This window comes from Saimiri boliviensis, chromosome 12 (assembly GCF_048565385.1).
Source record: "Saimiri boliviensis isolate mSaiBol1 chromosome 12, mSaiBol1.pri, whole genome shotgun sequence".
In the NCBI taxonomy this organism is placed as follows: Eukaryota; Metazoa; Chordata; class Mammalia; order Primates; family Cebidae; genus Saimiri; species Saimiri boliviensis.
The window spans coordinates 54911246-54926717 of NC_133460.1; the positions used below are offsets into that span (position 1 = coordinate 54911246).

The 15472-nt window shown below is 41.3% G+C and overlaps 1 protein-coding gene and 1 long non-coding RNA gene across 4 annotated transcripts in view; both read left to right on the forward strand.

The window, feature by feature from the left end:
• The window catches only part of LRMDA (leucine rich melanocyte differentiation associated), a 1103079-nt gene that overhangs the window by 308173 nt on the left and 779434 nt on the right, over positions 1-15472 (forward strand). The gene's annotated exons all lie outside the window — the stretch shown is intronic.
• The window catches only part of LOC141580597 (uncharacterized), a 51893-nt gene continuing 36421 nt past the window's right edge, over positions 1-15472 (forward strand). The window contains exon 1 of the long non-coding RNA XR_012512848.1: positions 1-15472. This exon is cut by the window's right edge and continues 14885 nt beyond it. This is a non-coding gene — a long non-coding RNA (uncharacterized LOC141580597).

Sequence of the window (15472 nt, forward strand, 5' to 3'; positions counted from 1 at the left end):
CACATACAGATATATATGTATGAATATGTACATACACATATATATCTGTATATGTTTATGTGCATATATATGTATGCATGTGTATATGTATTTTGTGTATTGGGCCTCAGTGTAAAATGTATTACTTTGAATATATGAAATTATTGTTTTTTTGGTTAAAAAAAAACCGCACCAGTCAAATATAGAAACTTTAACCTACTTCTAACCTACTGTGTTTTACTGTGGGTCATGGAGACAAATATTTGGGAGAAATTTAAATAATTTCAGTTGTCTGACATCAAAATAAACTTCGTTTTCTTAGCTGAATTTCAGTGTTGTCATCTATAAAATGAGGAAAATAATTGTATCTATCTCACAGAAGGGTTGGGAGGATTCAATGACTTAGCATGGCCTTTGCCCATAGTAAGCACCAAATTAATGTTGGTGGCTGTTGCTATGGTTCTCACCGTCACTACTATCTTCCACTTCCCACCCCGCAGGGCCCTGCAGTGATCTTTGTTTCTCATTTACTCTTAGGACATCCTCTTTCAGACCCATCAACATTATGAAATCCAGGGGTTCTCTCATTGATGGGTCACATGTACTGATTTTCACTCACAGAGTGGCAGTACTTTAGTGGAGGCCCTCAAGATTGTGTGCTCAAACCAGTAGTTCCTGAAGTGGGATGTGCATCCAGAGGCAGGCAAGGCATGGGCCGGCATGGACTTACATAATGAGGGGGTTTTTCTCTTTGCCATTCTCTTTCAATCCCTTAGTTTAAATCTAGGAGAGAATAACAAGCTCTTTAATGTCTTTGCACTGTATTATGTGTACGTATGTATATATGTGTATTTATATTTTAAATATATATCTATTTCTGCTGTTATATATATATATATTCCTGCTGTATAAGTTTTAAGAGAGAGAGAGAGAGAGAGAAAGAAACTTTTGTTTTAAAATATATATATTTTAAAACAAAGATTGGGACTGAGGCTCAGAGTAGCTAATAAGGAGTAGTTATTTGGCATTTAGTAATAATTTTTGTTTTATGATACTTAGAAATATGATTGTGTTTGGTCATTGGCAAATGATATTGGATTGGCTTGTATTATGGCAGTGATATAACATGTCTTTTAAAAATCAATTTGTGGAAGTTAAAATATCAATAATTAGTACATGTGGTATACCTTGGTAAGGTGAAGTCATGAAGGTGTACACTAATGACACAGTTTTGGGTCATGCTGGTTTGATCCCAAATGAGGCCCAGACATGTTAAGCAACTGAGCTAGGGAGAGTTAGAAACAGCTAGGAGCAGAACCCTTATCTTATTTGTGTTGGGGTTGACCCTCTAGGATCACGTGTAATGAGCCCGTGTTAAACCAATGAGCTTCTTTTCTTCTGGCATACTTTTTGTTTAAGGGTTTGTTGCTACTTTTTGTTTGTTTAAGGGTTTGTTGCTTTTTGTTTAACGGTTTGTAAAAGGATTTGTTTTACTGGGTTTGTCCTGGAGGAATTTACTCCAACAATTCTGAGACCAATTCCAGTCTGAATTGCATCATGCATTGCCCCTCTCAACTATCCTTGATCTGTGTCCACCTTACTTTTATGATTCTTCTGGTTGTACAATATTTTTCTTCCTCAAGTTTCAAGTTTTTTGTTTTTTTTGCCTGTGGTTTGAGATTGTTGGCTGATTGAGATAGGAGAAGAGAGCACTATGCTATATGTTAACTGTGGTGGTAGATGAGTTGACTTTTTTTTCCCTTTTCCTCCATATATAAAATGGATGTTGTTATAAGTTAGATAATCTCAAGGGACCTTGTTCATCTTTAAATCCCTACAAAGCTGTAATATCACTCATCCACTCATTCTGCAGATATTTGTTGAACACTTATATGCCAGGCACTCACTGGACTAGTTGCAAGTGCTGAGAATACAGTAGTACCTAAGGCCAGTGGAGACCTTACCCTTGGGAATCTTATATTGCAATTAGAGGTGACTGGTGATATATAAATGAATAAATTTAAAAAGAGACAATTTCCTATGGTTCTAATAAAACAGAGTGATGGCATAGAGAGTAATTTGGAGGAAGTGGCCTGATTTTGACATGGTAGCCAAGACAGTCCTCTTTAAAAAGGCAGCTCTTGAGCAGGGAGCTGAATGGTGAGGAGGCAGCTGGGAGCTCAGAAGTGTGTGTGGGTGGAGGGGACAGCAGGTGCAAAGGCACCAGGCCAGTGCAAGGAGGAGAAAGGGGGCTGATGAGCTGGTCGGGAGGATGGGGACCGGAATGCTGACAGAGGTGAGGGAGGCCAGAGCCAGACTGTGGAGAGGACTGAGCCTAGAAAGGAGTTTGGCTTTGATTCCAAGAGTGATAGGAAACCAGGGAAGCCCATGGTGAGTTTTAAGTAACTGGATGACACAATCTGATTTGTGTTTTTCACAGCCAGGCTGGCTGCAGGTTAGACATTAGGCATGCAAGAATGGACATGGGGTAGGGGGTCCAGTTAGCAAAGTCACTGTGGTGGTCCAAGGGATAGATATGGTGCTGTGAACCGGGGAGCAGGCAGTGAAGATGGAAGGAAGTGAAGAGATTCAGGCTTTATTTTTAAGATAGCTCAGCATTTGCTGGTGGATTGACTGTGGGAGTGAAGGAGAGGAATCAAAGATGTGTCATAGAATAGTGAGTTTTGGTTATGGGAAGGCAAGATTCCTTTTACCCTTGATGACCTCCTTGTGCTATCATTGTGCTTGGATTTTATTCTGTATATGCACATTACTACTTCTAGCCAGCCCCGCCCAGGGAAGAAAAATCCTCCCATGCCTCTGGTTAGCTTGAAGACTCTCCAGTTCTTCCTTTATCTGACCTGCATTCCTCGTGCTGTGGGTAGGCCTAGGTTGTACCCAGTGAGGAGGTGGTTTTATAGGGGTCTTGTGGGCAGAGCAGATGGTGCTATTAATTCATGCTTCTGTTATGGGAATTGATGGCTTGTAGCCAGGATGCCATGTTGATATTTATGACTGGCTGCTATGAAGAGTTCATGTTCTCAAAATACTTATTGTATTCTGTTTTCCAAGAAAAAGTTGAAGACAGGCTGAGCAGTGGATATTTTTTTCCCTTTTCATTTTCCCAGCATATAATACAAGTTGCATTACAATAAATTCAGTCAGTTCAAATGTTTTTCATCTGAAAAATTGAATACATTCTTTTTTTCCGCCTAACTGCAAGGGGTGAACTTTTATATTTTTATGGGCTTTGTTGTTTTTACTTGTCACAGTTGCTGGTATTAGTTCACTCATAAGTAATGACTTTTCTGTATTGAGAAAGACAGATGACTTATTAGATGTCAGAGGCCATCTGAAACATTTTCAACTCAGCATTTTTAATAGCTGTTCTTTCTTTGATTTGTTTTCCCTTCCTTCTCTCCTTTTCCCTGTTTCCTCCATCCAGCTAGCAGGAATTTTTTTTCCTCTCTCCCTCCCCTCTTTCTCTCTCTTGGTCACCACCTGTCTGCGTATCTTCTGAACGTTCTTATTGCAGCCTCATGTCCATCCAGGGTCCATAGGAGCCATGGATGGTTGCTGTATAACTTTTTCTGCAATTTTACTCTATGGATTTCCTATGGAAAACATTTCTGTGTATCTATGGGCATGAATCTATCTTTTAAGGATTAAATAATTAGCGGATTTTGTGCTGGGCAAGCTTTTGTTCTGGACCTCATGGACATTTTTTTTTTCTTTCTTTCTTTCTTTTTTTTTTTTTTTTTTTTTTTTTTACTTTTGGCTGCTTTCTACTTTGGGGTTCTTAGGATGTCATAAAAATAATTCTTCTCATTCCCTTCATCTGCTATCAACACAGACGCAGTCTTTCACTTTGCTGTGTTCTTTTCACATCACTTTATTGTGCTCAGGGTCTCAGAAAAAAAGTCTTAGTTAAATGAAACAGTGTTAATGTAGGTATGGTCAGCTTGTGTAGTACAAATGGCTTCAGTTGGGGCACTATCTTATTACTACGTCATCGTGCCTGGGACATAGCATATGTTCAGCAAATATTTCTTAGATAAATGAATGTCTACCTAGATAATGATTAGGAGCTCCAGTAGATGAGGTTTGGGGGAAGTGTTTGAACAGTGAACAAGAGGGACATTACTCTAATGGCAACATGCATTCTAATGAGGAAAGAGACAAATGTGTAAACAAGAAAAGTATCGGATGCTCATGAGTGCTACGCCAGGAATTAAGATAGGGTGATCTGCTGTGCTATGACTTGGGAATCAGGGAAGCCTCTGAGAAGATGATGTCTAAGCTGAGATCTGAGTGACAAGAAGGAGCCGGTCAATGGAAGATCAAGGAACAGCAAGATTCAGGCCAAGAAAGCAAACAATGCAAAGGTCCTAGGCTGAGGCAGCCTTGGAGTGGGCATGGTGCAACATCAGTGGCAGCAAGAGCTATCCAGGCGTGGCGTGCTGGATAGCTATCTGTGGTGTGCAGTGGGGTCAGAGATGTTCCTGGGGCCTGACCAGCTGGGACCTTATGCTACAAATAAAATCCATACTCCTCCACATGCTTTGCAGTGGGAAGCTTTGGAGGATTTTAAGTGAGGCCATGGTTTACATTTTTAATGTATTGGTCTGGCTGGTGTGTGGAGAATGGATTGCAGAGGAGCAAGAATGGAAACTGTGGTGATATGTACTAGATGTTTCTTTGCTTATCAGTGGAATTTTTTTCTTTAAAGTTTACCAGAGCTTTTTAGTTAGAGACAGTGTAGCTTGTCTTCTTTTACTGATTCTTGTACTGGGGCAGAGACTTCTGTTTGCTTACCATATCGATTCTCTTTAACTTGACATTGACAAAATCCTTGGTTTTTAGCTGAGATAGTGCCACCCTTACAACCCTTTCCTTGCAACTAGGAGCTAGGTGTAGTCATATGGCTAAGTCCAAGTATTGCGTAGGACTTCTACAAAGTCTTCTTAAAAGGGAGCGGGTGTTCCTTTCTTTTTTCATATCTCCCAGTCTGCTGCCTGGAACTGGATGTGATGGCTGGACTGCCAGTATTCATACTGGGTCATGAGGACTAGGAGTACATGTTAGGAGTGGTGGAGCAGAGTCAGAAGGAACCCAATGACTTCCTAGAGAGCCCCAATATTAGCCTTGGCCTGCCTGCCTTTGGACTTCTTTTATGTACCAGAGAAATAAACAAACTTGCTTTGACCATTGATATTTTAGTGTTCAGTTTTTGTTCTATGCATCTGAACATTATTCTAACCGATACAGATGCTCACTTTTAGAGAGCCTTAACGAACAATAATAGTGATGAGGATAGAATGATTGGGTGCTTTCTATGTGCCCATCTCTTCCCTATACCCTTTGCCTACATGTTTTCTCTTAATCTGCACAACAGTCCTGTGGGCTGGTATTACATGTGGGGCTCCAAGGCACAGAAATGTTCAGTAATTTGTCCAAGGTGGTGTAACTAGTAAATTGGAGGACCTGGATTCCAGCTCTAGTTCAAATGATTCTGAAGAGCTTTTCTTCATCCCTTTGTTGGAATGCCACATTCCTGATGATGCCTCTGGAATTACTTTCCCAATCATTTAGGGACTGAGGCCAGAGGGATGATTCAGGAGGCAGATTTGTGTCATATGTTAGTCTTGAACTATAGTGCATTCTGACTCGAACTTTATTAATGGGGCTCCAAATTTTAACTATTGATGGCTTTCAATAGGAATTTACATTTCTGTTCCCCTGAGGCCCACAAATCACCAAATTTTCATCTGTGGTGAAGACAGCCACAAGGGGGAACTGGTTTCGAAGGCAGAAAGCAGAAACCAAATTTCCAGGTCTTAGCACAATAAAAGTTTCTTTCTCACCTAAAATCTATCTCCTTTATCCTTCTGCTATCCTCCCAACCTCCCTTCCCCATTCCTAGGGGCCTCAGGTTCTCTGCTGGGTGCTTTTCTCCCAGTTAGCACTCAGGGGAAGAGAAAGGATGTAGGGAATTGTACAGGAGGTTTGATGGGCCAGGCTTGGAGATGGGACGCAGCGTGTCCCACATGCCGTTGGCTGGGACTCAGTCACAGGTCACAGCTGCTGCAGAGAGGCTGGAATGTCTACCTGTATGTCCAGGAGTCAAGGAAATGGGTTTTTGAAAGCGCACAGTGATCCCTGTCACATGCAGTGGTTAGGAGTGGGGGCCCTGGCATTGGTCCACCCGTATTTACATCCCAGCCTGGCTGCTTGTCAGCTGTGCGACCTTGGGCATGTGTGACCTTGGGCATGTGTCTTAACCACTTCCCCCCACCCCCACTCCTTAAAAAATGTGTGCAGTGATCATAGTGGAACTGTTCTGAGGATTCACTGAGTTAAGATGGTACATACGATACTTAGAACAGTGCCTGAAACACAGTAAGTGCTCAACAGGTGCCAGCTTTTTAATTTAAAGCAGACCACTTTACTCTGTATTGTAAAGTTTGCGGGGCAGTTTTTGCAGGGAATTTTCCCTTTTTATTTTTTTTTAATATGGAGTCTCGCTCTGTCACCCAGGCTGGAATGCAGTGGTGTGATCTCAGCTCACTGCAAGCTCTGCCTCCTGGGTTCAAGCAATTCTCCTGCCTCAGCCTCCCAAGTTGCTGGGATTACAGGTGTGTGCCACCACGCCCAGCTAATTTTTGTATTTTTAGTAGAGATGGGTTTCACCATGTTGGCCAGGCTGGTCTCAAACTCCTGGTCTCAAGTGATCCACCACCTCAGCCTCTCAAAGTGCTGGGATTAGAGACATGAGCCACAGTGCCCGGCCAGCAGGGAATTTTCTTATTGAACCCTGGTGAGGCAAGTAAACCAGAAGTGGGACCTTCTGAAGCCTGTGTTGTAGTTGGAGGCAAAGGGTGTGAGTCGGGTGCCAGAAGTGCTGCTTAGAAGCTTGCTTTCCCCACCCGGGTGTCCTCCTGCCCTCTTGGGAAGGGCCAGCTGGGCTCCCTCCTGTTGCCAAATCAGTTTGAAAAGTCAGAAGCTGAGTTCTCACCTCTAATCTGCCCACTGTGAGAAATGTTGCCCATGAAATTCCTTCCATATGGGTTCCCTTCTCCATCAAGATCTGGTCTGTTCTTGAAGTCCCCACTCAGTTTCATCTCATCCCTCAGCCCTGGCTGGAGCCTGGTCAGCGCTGCTTGGTCCTCGCACTGTATTATCATCTAGTAGAGGATTTTCACAGTCTGTCCATGTGGCAGTGAGGCAAATGCTAGGCTGGGTCCTCCAAGGGGAGGTTTCCTGAGGGCAGGAGCTATGTTATAACTCCACGCCCTTCGTAGGTTTGTGGAGTTTAATTGTTACTTTTATTATCTATAGCCACGCAGAGTTTTGTGAGTGTGGTCTTGGTAGTAAATCAGTGCTAGAGAAATTGGCATGGAGTGTGGAATAAAAACAAGTGGGTTCTTTTTTATTTACACTGTTTAATATTCGTGTGGGGAGTTTTGCCTTCTTTCAGCTCAGCGGTTGTAAAATTCTGTTTTAATTTCTGCCATTATCATAAACAGCATCCTCTGGTTATTATCTGGGTAGAGGATGCTGCATCCTAGGACTCTGTTGAATTAAGATTAAACAAATTGCAAGGGGTGGGACACAGAACCACTGTTCCTTTGCCAGTATTTTTTCTTTTTTCAGTCATGAAGTTCACTTGGTGATTCGACTTGGTACATTTACGCCTATGAGTTTAGAGTCCTATGTATCCACATCTGTCTGTTCTTGGTAAACCACAGGAAAGCACTCACCTTTCTCTCGAGTATTTGTGTGTATACGCATCTATAAAAATGAAATTACCTGCAAAATCACTGAAGATAAAGGTTAGCAAATTCCGTACATGGATACTATCAGTGGTGCTGCACTGTGTAGTTAAACAGGAAATGGAGTTTAGTTATTAAGCTCGCGTAGATTGCTTGATATACTGAGTATTTCTTGGAGTTCTATTATTTGTATTTTATTCTCAAATATTTTAAGAAGATAAGCCTCTAAATTCACTTTGGGGCTCCATGTCATCAAATCTCATCACCAGTCACTTAGATCCCTAATTAATTTATACTCTGTAGACCCATTTCTTTGCTTCTATTTCTCTCTGCTCTCTCTAATGGTACTGTGAGTTACACGGGAAGGAACAATAAGATTTAAGAGAAGAATTAATTTAGAAAGTTAGGAATAGAAGAGATAAGGGAAAATGAGAAAAAGCAGCTCAGTATTTTGTCTTGTAAATGGCTTTCTTCTCGTAGGCTAAGAAGCCCATTTATCCAAGGAGTGGAGGACTGTTAATGAAATAGATCATGAACATAGCTATTACAGTAATGAATTTTAACACTCACTTTGTTATGTGATATTTTATTTATGAGCTTCTTGATCATTCAGATAAAGACAAGAAGTTTATGGCACTAGATTATGTCTTGTTTTCATAAACATATTCAGTAGTTTAATAAACATAATTTATTTTTTTCTCCTTAAAAATCAGCAAAATTTATGAGAGATTATCTTAGGGTTAATGAAGTCTAACATTAAGGAAATATTACCCTATAATATTGGAACCTTCAGAGCTAGAGTTGTAATTGCTTAATGCTTTTTTCTACAGGCTATTTTTATAAAGTACATGCTTTGTACCATTAATCCAGTTTTTACAAGTTATAGTCAGACCAATTCATTGGGAATTATGTATCCATGTTTATATTTTTCAGTCACTGCTTTCATTAAAAGATGTAGTAAACAGTTGAAAATTTAATGTAGAACAAGGGGGAAAAGACAATTATGTGTATTTGCTCATAGGAAAGTGGAGTACATGTATTATCACTGTTTTCTGTCTTTGAAACCAATTCCCCCTTGTGGCTCTCTTCACCACAGGTGAGAATTAGTGATTTGTGGGCCCCAGGGGGACAGAAATGTAAATTCCTATTGAAAGCCATCAATAGTTAAAATTTGGAGTCCCATTAATATAGTTCAAGTCAGAATGCATTTAAGTAATGAAAAGCCCAGATGACAGGCCGGAGTTTACCCTTCCTAAGTCAGGTCTGTCAATTAGCTGGGTAATGGATGCCTGGACCCCCAAGATGGGATTGAGAGTGGCTGGAAAGGGCAGCTGGGGAAGCCCACTATGGATTTTGGTCGTGTGCATTTGACTGTGTCAGCTCATTCTTTTTGAAATTGAATTTAATGTGTTGAAAAATACCCTCTTGATGAATTAATGAACTAAAAGAGGTATTGATATTCAAATGGTGGCAAAAGCAAGGCCTTCCATCACCACCACCACCCTCCCCTGCCCCTGTCCCCATATTTTATAATAGAAGGCTCAGCAAGGGCAAAGTTTAAAGAAATCTCTTCTGATCGTCTCACTACTCACTGCAGACAGGGTAGATAGGGAAGGATGAGGGTGGTGGGTGAGGACCTCCGATCTATCAGTAAAATAGCTGATCCTTTACTGACTTCTTTTCACCTCTTTTGATGTTTGCCTTAGGGTGCTGTTGATGTTCTTTGGCATCAGGGCATCCACATGCTTGTGTGTGTGTGTTTGTGATGGAGAAAAATCAGGTAATGAGACAGCTGTGTGGACTTGAGTCATATTGTGAACTGTGGTGAGGAGAGATGCCTCACGTGTGTGCCGTCCTGCCCTCAACGAGAGAGTGAGGGTTTGATTTGATCCATTTTTGCATTATAAAATACATTTGTTGAGAATTCAATGAGAACTCTTATTATTCTAGGCCTCAGGATCCGAAGATATGTAAGACTTAAGGTTCTTGTCTGCATAGAACTCACCAGAAATGCAGAAATGTTCAAACAGTTTTTAAAAGTTGAAGATGGGCTCCTCAAAAAGTTAAACATAGAATTACCATATGATCCAGCAATTCTGCTTCTGGGTTTGTAACCAAAATAATTGAAAGCAGGTATTTGTTGAACAGATATTTATACACCCATGTTTATGGCAGCATCATTCACATTAGCCAAGAGGCAAAAGCAACTCATGTCTATCAACAGAGGAGTGGATAAAAAAAATATAGTCTATACTTACAATGTAATATTACCCAGTGTTAAAAAGGAATGAAATTCTGATGTGTTACATCATAGATGAATCTTAAACATACTTATGCTAAGTAAAATAAACTAGTCACAGAAAGACAAATACTATCTGATTCCTTTTATATGAGTTACCTAGAGGAGGCAAATTCATAGAGACAGAAAGAAGTACAGAGGTTATCAGGGACTGGGGGACAGGGAATTGGGGAGTATTGTTTAATGGATGCAGAGTTTCTGTTTGGGATGAGGAAAAATTTCTGGAAATGGATAATAGTGATAGTTGTACAAAACTGTGAATGTACTTAATGCCACTGAATCATATACATAAAAATGTTTACAGTGGTAAATTTTATGGTATATATATTTTACCACAATAAAAAAGAAGGCTATCTAGGAAGCAAGGAGAATGCAGCCTAAAAAACAATAAAAATTAATTCCCTGAGATTTTGGCATAACTATTTTTTTTTTTTGAGAGAGAGGGTCTGGCACTGCCACCCAGGCTGGAATGCAGTGGTGTGATCTTGGCTCACTGCAATCTCTGCCTCCTGGGCTCAAGTGGTCCCTCCACCTTAGCCTCCTGAGTGGCTGGGACTACAAGCATGTGCCACCACGTCTGGCTAATTTTTAAATATTTTTTGTAGAGAGGAGGTTTTCCCATGTTGCCCAGGCTGGTCTTGAACTTCTGAGGTCAAATGATCTTTCCACCTCAGCCTCCCAAAGTACTGGGATTATAGGCATGAGCCACACACCAGGCCTGGCATAACTTTTTGAAAGACCTCATGGTTTTATCTCTCAACGAGAGGGCAGTTGTGCAGGGCACAGTCACAAGGGGATTAGGCATTGCTGTTTTTTGACACTGGGCTGGCTTTCAGACCATGTTTTGTTTTTCCTGTAAATCAAGCCTGTCCAACCCGCAGCCTGTGGGTCACATGTGGCCCAGGATGGCTTTGAATGCGGCCCAACACAAATTTGTAAGCTGTGTTAAAACATTTGAGATTTTTCTGTGATTTTTTTTTTTCTTAGCTCATCAGCTTTGATGAGTGTTAGTGTATTTCATGTGTGGCCCAAGACAATTCTTCCTCCAATGTGACCTAGGGAAGCCAAAATGTTGGGTACCCCTGCTGTAACTGAAGATGTGCAGTGCCCAGGCAGTTTCGTGTTGACACAAGAAACCAGAATCACATGCGCCTTGTAAACCGCTGTGGACTTCGGACAGATTGCCTGAGTTTAAATCTTGGCTCCCTCACTTACAGATATATATCCCTGGACGAGGTGATTAACCACTCCATGCCGCAGTTTCCTTATCTACAAAATGGGATTAATAAGAATATTCACCTTATAGGATTTTTGGGGACATTAAGTGATGCAGGTAAAGTTTTTAGGATCCCTAGCCTCATAGTAAGCCCTCAATAAATGTTATTCTTATTTTATTGTTAACTCTATGTGGTCTCAGCCATAATCAGGTTTATCAGAAAGTGCGATGCACCATTTTATGAACAACTGTTAGCTTGACCACAAAAAAAGGAAATTTCATTTCTTTCTACCAAGAAAGAAATGGACTCCCTAGTGGACTTGAGATCTATTTTATTCTAATCGGTCACTGGGTCTGCATACATTATTCCTTTCTCATGTCTGGAATCAGAGAACAGGGTGTCTTGGATAATTTAATTTTGCGACTGATACTTGCAAAACACCACTTTCATTTCAAGTTTTATTTGTGAAAAGTTTTTCTAAAATCCAGCAATGTCCTTTGTTTCTATAGGAAGTATAGTGAATAAGAAAATGTAATCTTTCCTTGACAATGAAAGATTTTGGAGTCATTGCAGAAAATCTGTTCCTGATGGCCAGAAATATAAATGTAGGTGAAGATAGGGCTGCATGTATAATAAGCCCAGGATGACCCTGAGAAAGATTTTTAATACACCATTAAAAAAAAAAAAAAGCAAAAACCTAATCTTTGCAACTTTGCCTTAAAATTAAAGGCAAGAAGTTATGATTGATGGTTTGGGTTCTTTGGATTTTCATTTTTTAAAGACTAAATTATAGGAATATCTCTCTTATCATAGGCCTTCAAGGAGCTACACACAGTAGACAAGTCACCTTGAAAAGAATAATGGCTTTATTATCAGAATCAAGGATGATATCGAGCAAAACAGTTTATGACTTGGGTAAACAAGAGATGCAGTCTAGCTTTGTTCTAGTTTTGAAGTCTTCCTTATTTCTCCCGGCAGTGAGTTCTAGCTCTTTCAAATCAGTACAAACATCATCATCAGCATTATTATTATTATTATTGCGAGGCCGGGAGGCGGGAAGGGAGAGGCATTCCTAAGCCTGGTTGAGAGGTAGTGTGTTGTATTGCATAGAGCTCTAGAGTTGGGAGACTTGGTTTCCAATCCTGTTTCCACCATGCTTAGCTGAATGACCTTGGATGGAGTCAGCAGCTCTCTTTGAACCTCAGCTCTCTCCAGCTGAATGATGCAGGGGTGCAAACTGATGCTTTCCAACATGTCTTCTGTTTGAACATTTAGACTAGGAGTTCCATCAAGGTATCAAGCGTTAAGTGTGCTGTCTTTGTTTACTCTTCCATGATAATCAGGAGGCTTGAGGGACTGCTTGTCAGTGAATCTGGTTGCATGAAGCCCCGGTTGAGGGTGGGGCTGGTAGAAGAGCCCAGATTCATTTCAAGCTTGCTTTCCCTTCCTGTCTTAGCCTCTCCTTTCTACCTCTCTCCTTCTCCTGCCTGCACACTCCTTCCTGCTCCAGGTTTCTCCCCAGCCCATCTAGATTATTGATTGGAAGTCACCAAATAGTTTCTGTAACCATGTCATCAACAGCTGCCAAGACTCCTGTCATTATTCCAGCCACACAGAGTAAACGACTTGGGGGAAAATGGCATTTTCCAGCTCAGGTGCAAAGCATTTTAAACTGTGGTTGAGCTGGGGTTTTTCATTTAAACTCCCTCGGAAAGTCTTTATGCAAAAACAGCCTATTCCCAGCAAGTGAGTGAGTTCACAGAGCCCCCCCGTTTAGATTCTCGTAATTTTCCGTGTTTCTTTAGCTTGCTCAGGTTACCCTTCTGGCTGGTGCATGGTAGAGAGGAAGTACACAAAGGAATTGTGCAAAGTTTGGAAGCAACTGGCAGGTGGGTTTAGCATTTTTCCAGGTTAATTCACTTGATGAAAAGCTGCTGTGGGTGATGTGTCATATATCAAAGGCAGGGCATCAGTAATCTTTGCTCAAGGGCACGGCTAACAGACAGATAGACGGGAGAATGAGATGGAAAAAAGCAACTCATCCTTTTCTGCTAACACCACGAAGGAGATAAAGGAAGATTTATGAGTCATCTTGGACCACATACCAGCAAGCAGCAAACCGTATTTTTCACGTTTCCAAAATTGGTGGTGGAAAGCAATCTGGTTGTCACTGTGTCCATCCAGTCCTTTAGGAAACAATGGGATCCTTGAAGGGTCCGGCTGTGGAGTCAGCTTGTTGCCCTCCCTGCAAGAGACCTGTGTGTGTGTGTGTGTGTGTGTGTGTGTGTGTGTGTGTGCATGTGCACACATGCATGTGTGTTTAAAACATTTCTGCCCTCTTTAAGCACATGATCTTTAGTTTAATACTGTGACCTCTGTAAAATAAAGAAAGGATATAGGAAGAGAAATAGACATGACTATTGGGCCCCGGGCACTTAGAAGATGACTTGGTGAAGACATTTTCAGTTGTCACTCATCTACTTAGTTTTACTTTTGTAATAATCAGCTTCCTGCATTTCTTGCTTTTGGGTATAAGGAAGAGGAGGAGAGGAGAGTGTTTTTTTTTTTCTTTTCCCACCTCTGAGATGAGCCAACGCCTGTTAGATATAAAGGAGGACTTGCAGCCCACGTTAATTTGAATGGGCTGTTTTGTGTGGAGTTAACTGAGGACAATAGTTACTGAGAGTACTCAGGGTTTCTTTATTCAGGCAGTTCAGCAGCTGGCTCTAGAAGTGTTGTGTGGAACAATTGATGGAAGTGTGAAGAGATTTCTTAATATTTCTCTCCCTAGCCTTGAAAAAGGCACCTGGATTGCAGCTGGATCATGCCTATGTATGTGACTATTTACTTCACATGGCAATTTAAAAAGTATTGTAAATTCCAAAAAATTGGTTTTGAATTTTTTCTAAGGCCTCTGTGGTATGCTCCTTTTTTTTTTTTTTTTTTTTTTTTTTTGAGAGGCACACAATTAACATTCCGTGCAGAAGGGCATGATTGATTCCGCACAGTGGTGGCTATATGAGCAAACCTCATTTAGACAGCTGAGTGAAATATACAGGGCAGAGGAATTTATGGGACCCAGAGAAGCTCACGTGCAGAATGAAAAGAAGCCACCTTCGCCTCTTCCCCCACCCCCGCCCCACTTCCCCACTCTTCACTTGCTCAGGATTTCTCCCCCTTCAGCCTCTGGGGTGCCCACTGTGTGTCATGATGCCGCTGGGCCTGACATCTCCCAGCAGAGAAGATTGAATGCCACTTAATCATGCAGCCCTCCTGTGGGAAGCATGGAGTATGCAGTCAGATAGACAGGAGGAGCGCTCAGAATCCGTTACAGGAGGCTGTGATGTGAGGAGGGCATGGAGAACAGTGGCTCTAGGTACTATACCGTATCCTAAAAAATGTCTGCTGGAAGAAGTGGCTTTTCTTAGTGCTTCAGGCTTCTGTACTGACCTTCGGCTGGCCTAGATTATTTGGAGGGTTAGGTGTTCAACTTAGGGAATATAGGCCACTTTCTTGGAAATATCACCAATTTACTTTTACAAAGTAAGTTCAGTACAGGAAGTGATTTTATCTTGTTCCCCAAGGTGTCTGACCCAGAGTAGGCCCTCTATAAACAAGTGCTACATGGAACTGACTTAATTCTCACTAGGATGTGGCTTTTCAGAGAGGAAGCATCTTTATCTTTTGGGTTTGCTGCTCTGTCCCCAGTGCTGTGGGCAGTACTTGGTATATAATACATGCTCAAAAGGCATTGGCTGAAGGAGTGGAAGAATAAAGCTGCAGAATGACATTTGGTGGTAGGAGCTTCTCATTTCCCTCCTGGCAGGTACATAGGAATGGTTTTCCACCGAGGTGGGCATGAGAGGGATGTTTTTCTGCTTCTTCCTTGTGAACCCTTCCATGGGATTTGCATGCTGTTCTTTTTTTCTTTTTCTTTCTTTTTTTTAGATTTGCTAAAATATTAATTTATTTTCTTTTTTAAAAATTAAGTAAGTTATTTATTTTACTTTAATTTCTGGGATATAAGTGCTGAACGTGCAGGGTTTTTTCATAGGTATACATGTGCCATGGTGGTTTGATGTACCTATCAACCCATCATCTAGGTTTTAAGCCCTGTGTGCAATTAGATATTTATCCTAATGCTCTGTCTCCCCTTACCCTCCATCCCCTGACAGGCCCTAGTGTGTGATGTTCCCCTCCCTGTG